We start from the raw sequence: 4,810 nt of genomic DNA on the forward strand, positions 1-4,810 counted from the left end.
TCCATATTGGCCAAAGTAACTTTCTTCTTCTTTTCTTTGATTTTTAGCTTTTCATTTCTCCTTTTCCATGTGTTTCTTTTCCTGCAAGATTTGTTAGAAAAATGCGAGAATAGGATATAATTATTCATGTTTTAATTTGAAATTTTACTTTTATATCCCGAAATTACATGAATAACTTATATCCATCAATTTGCACAAAGAAGGAAAAACTGGATTGTCAAGAATAAGTCTCGTCCAGATAGTTTAAGAATGGATTACATAAGTATATGATCGATTTCCTTTTAATTTGATTTTAAACCACCTTGATTGAATAATATAGTGGATGTGTCTCAACAGTCTTTTGATTGTTTTTTTGCTAATAATTATATGGGTAAGATTGAAATTTTCCTATTTATAATTGAATTGATGAACTACGTCCTTGACTTTATAAGGGATATAATTACTGAATTTACTGAACTACATACTTTGTATTTATAAGAGTGTAATTCTTCTTTGCTCTTTTATCTTAAAGTGCACATTTGATGAGATTGTGAGAAAACTAGCATTTAACAATTGTTTGACAAACAATTCTACCTTCATTTGAAGACAAAGGAAATATTAAGATCGTCACATGATTTATCAAAACGCCACTCACGAGTTGTTTCCAAATAGAAGGGTTGTTCCAATATGTGTTCCCTTATTTCTTCATACTTCTCCCTTGTAGATATGTACCGCCATTTGAAACATTTAGCACACTGCACATCGAATGTTCGTACAGATGGCAAAGCCCTAGATGTATAATTTGGGAAGGAGTTTCTTCGAGCACGGAGAGGTTTAACGTCAGTAGTAGCAACAGAAGCAGGATCATAAAGCACCAACTCAAAAGGAAACCTATCTGTGCTTGAAGAAACTCCTTTTGAGTTGGTGCTTTATGATCCTGATGTCGTTGCTGTTGCTACTGACGTTAAACCTCTCCATGCTCGAAGAAACTCCTTACCAAATTATAAATCTAGGGTTTTGCCAACTGTAGGTGCATTCACTGTGCAATGTGCTAAATGTTTCAAATGGTTGTACATATCTACAAAGGAGAAGTATGAAGAAATAAGGGAACACGTATTGGAACAACTCTTCTATTGTAAAACAACTCGTGAGTGGCGTTCTGATAAATTATGTGACGATCTAAACATTTCTTTTTTCTTCAAATGATGGTGGAACTTTTTGTCAAACAATTGTTAAATGCTAGTTTTCTCACAATCTCATCAAATGTGCACTTTAAGATTCAAGAGCAAAGAGGTATAACGCTCTTATATATACAAAGTACGTAGTTCATCAAATTTAGTAATTATATCTATTATAACTAAAGTCAAAGACGCAGTTCATCAATTCAATCATAAACATTAAAATTTAAATCTTATCGGTATAATTATTAGCAGCAAACCATCAAAGTATTTTGGCAAGCAAGTCAATTACACCATTATATTATTCAATACAAAATGGTTCAAAATCAAATTAAAAGGAAATCAATTGTAAACTTACGTAATCCATTCTTAAATCATCTGTCGAGACCTATTGTCGATGATCCAGTATTTCCTTCTCTGTGCAAATGCAAGTGTATGTCGGTAATGCATATGTTTAGTATCAGCTCTACAACCTTCATATTCTTCTCATTCTGCAACCAAAACAAGTAAGCCTCAATTAGAAGCTAGTAATTGGAAACATTATGAAATCTATATTTAAGAGGCACTTGAAGTGCTGCCTATATGATCATTGCAATAACTTCTCATGGTGATTCTTCTGAAGAGAACATGCGAGTTCAAAGCACTCATAACACTGATCATTTTGTTGAATCTAACTTTGAAAGTTGTGTGCTTTTTTCATCCTTCCTTCCATGTTAGATTGCCTAGTGTCCTTTTCCTATAACAACTTCTAATTGATTGAATCTAATCTTCAAAATTAAACTGGAAGACCCTATTGAGCCAGCACATGCAAATTAATTGCCACATACAAAGTATATAAGTTATATAGAAGTTATACCCTTTAAGCTTGTTAATGAAGCCTAGCCAGAAATTGTATTTTGAGGTTTATGGTATACATATTAATCAATAAGAAAAGGGATTTACAACTACCACAAATTAAGTGTGAGCTAGTGCCATTCCATATATGCAATTTATCTTTTTAATGGGTTATTAGTGCTAAAAATCTTTTGCAAATTATCTTACAACATTGTTACCCATTGTATTGTATTGTTGAACAAAACAATGTTTGTTTTTGATTGTTATTTAGAATGTATTGTATCTATTGTTAAATTCCGTTGTGTTATCCCATTGTTACCTAATTTCTTTTTCCATCCTTCCATAATCCTATTTTACCCTTTACCATATTATTTAACTCACCCAAAAATCCTATACCCTAAGTCTTCTACGTAACTATGCCTTTCTAGGTTTGGCTCCTCACGTCTTCTTCCCTTCGTTTATCTCCTATACGTCTTCTTCCTTCTTTTTATCTCCTTCTACGTTTTTCTTTATTGTGTCCTTTTCTTCTTCCTTCTTTTTTTTTTTTAATTTTATAGGTTTGCAACTTGCCATAAAAGTTGAAGCTAATTCCATTCTACTTATTCCATTCGCCATATGCTTCAAAATTTCATTAATTTGCTTGCTTTCTTGTTTTATTTTTTGCAGAATATTTTGCCCTATTGTTAAACCATGTGTACATATGTGAATGCAAATTAAATTTCTCATATTGTTCATGTTGAGTTAAATGCAAGATATTTATAATTTTTATTTAAATTTTAAGTTATGATTTTGTGAGAATACTTCGTTATTGACAATTATTTCGTTATGCATTTTAAGCTTGGATTATATGAAAAATATAGGCATCTGAGAAAATCGCTTCAAACTTTCTATATCAGTGAAATTTTAAAGATTTTGAGTGGTTAATGACGTTTCTTAACTATTTAGGATTGAATTTGAAATCAATTTGTTTGTGTCAAGATTCATGCTTTTAATCATTATTGATTGTTTTGGTAATCTTCTCCATTGGACTACCACAATATTAAGATCTACCAGTGATATGTCCTAATGCCAATTATTAAACTTTGGAAAATGGAATTGAGGTCCGTTGGTTCATATAATGCGTGTCTTCTTCAATTTTAAGTGTTTGTTAATGTCTATTATCCTATTGCACAATTTACATGCACTTAACTTATAGGTTAGGTATTTTAGTAAACTTACCAATTAAAATACATTTATACATTCAATCCAAACAAAAATATGTTATTACACTAAAAATCTTCCAAACATTATCTACAAATTATCAATACAATAATACAATACAATGAAACAATAGGTAACAACGTTCCAAACAGAGTGTTAATGCACGTTGAGTTGACTTAGACATAAAAATTTAATAACTATTCACACATCCAACATTATCAATGGAAAAGAGAAAAGATTCCAAGCTACATGAGAAACATTTTGAAGCCAAGGCACAAACAAACCCGCATCAGAAGTTCTGGCCAAGGAGGCAAACAAAGATTTGATTCCATTTGTGTAGGTCCTCCCAAGTTTATACCAGGTCTGTCATCTGTAAAGAACAAAAGCTTGTCAATTATTTTCAACTAAATAATAAGTACCTTCCAAATGTGTGCGGAAATGTAAACATACTCTTGCATTCCACTCTGGAGGAACAGTTGGTATTTGCTGTATTTGAAGCTGAAGGACATGAACATACAACATACAGAATTAGAAGATTCTGATACACAAAATCAAGAACCAAAGAAATGGTTTCATATACAAAACATGTTTGGATTATCAAGATAATGTGAAAAATATATCTCATATTACATGACTATCAATTGGTTCTAGTTACTAGCCTAAAGAGCATGTCTTAATAGCCAAGTGTTGAAAGAAACTCTTGGCATTTCATATATCGGAAGGTCGTAATTAATAGCTATAAACAATAAGTTTCGGATAGGCGGATACTAGATGGTTATACTAAAGAGAAGGCATTGGATTGCTTATTAAAGTTTATCAAGTACTTATTAATAGTAACCATAATGAAATGTCTTAATAGTTGTTAGAATGCACTGGAAATTACAATAAAGGAAGTTTACTCCAATATTGCATGTATGAACTCAGATAAATGTGCTAAGTTAGTAATAACTGTTATGTCTAAATTTTGTTCCTGAAAAAGACAAATAAAAATATTTTTAGTAACTTGTGCGGTGGTTACAATCTTTATAAAATCTTAAATCAAAAGATGTAATTCTCTGATTCTTCTCCTCACGGCCGTCAACTCAAGGACTTTACTTGTTCGTGAATTGATAGACTAACCTGATGGGATTTCATCACGAATGCGGAGCCAAGTTTTGATCACAAACATGGAATACATGGAAGGCTTGCGGATCAAATGAAAACTTCTAGATTTGCAGAAGACTTATGGATACCACCGGAGATGAGAGCTTCTCTATGCATTTTTGTTCCTCTCTTTTGGCCTGATGAAGCCCCTATTTATAGTTGTAGGGAGGGAGTTTCTGATGTACATAATCTTTTTCCTTCAATTTGATTGGTCTACCCACGTCATCAAACCTATCACAAAAGTTACGTGATAAGTATGTATGTGGTTGGTTGAAACGTGTCATTTGAATACTTGGCGATATTTGATTGGTTTTGATCTTGACTTGGCATGTTACATCACCTATGCACGTGTCATGATTTTGTTGGTCCTAAACCATGTCATTTGAACACTTGGCGACATTTGATTGGTTCGTATGTTGACTTGGTATGTTACATCACCTATGCACGTGTCATGATTTTATTGGTCCTGAACCATG

The 4,810-nt window shown here is 32.2% G+C and overlaps 1 long non-coding RNA gene across 1 annotated transcript; it reads right to left on the reverse strand.

Annotated features, from left to right (window-relative positions):
• Positions 1-330: 330 nt before the first annotated feature.
• On the reverse strand, positions 331-4,332 carry LOC132066991 (uncharacterized). The gene is made up of 3 exons (XR_009416979.1): positions 4,307-4,332; positions 3,476-3,561; positions 331-1,648 (listed from the first exon to the last, which is right to left on the reverse strand). It is a non-coding gene; the product is annotated as an uncharacterized LOC132066991 (long non-coding RNA).
• Positions 4,333-4,810: the final 478 nt, after the last annotated feature.

The sequence above is a fragment of the Lycium ferocissimum genome, chromosome 8 (genome assembly GCF_029784015.1).
Source record: "Lycium ferocissimum isolate CSIRO_LF1 chromosome 8, AGI_CSIRO_Lferr_CH_V1, whole genome shotgun sequence".
In the NCBI taxonomy this organism is placed as follows: domain Eukaryota; kingdom Viridiplantae; phylum Streptophyta; class Magnoliopsida; order Solanales; family Solanaceae; genus Lycium; species Lycium ferocissimum.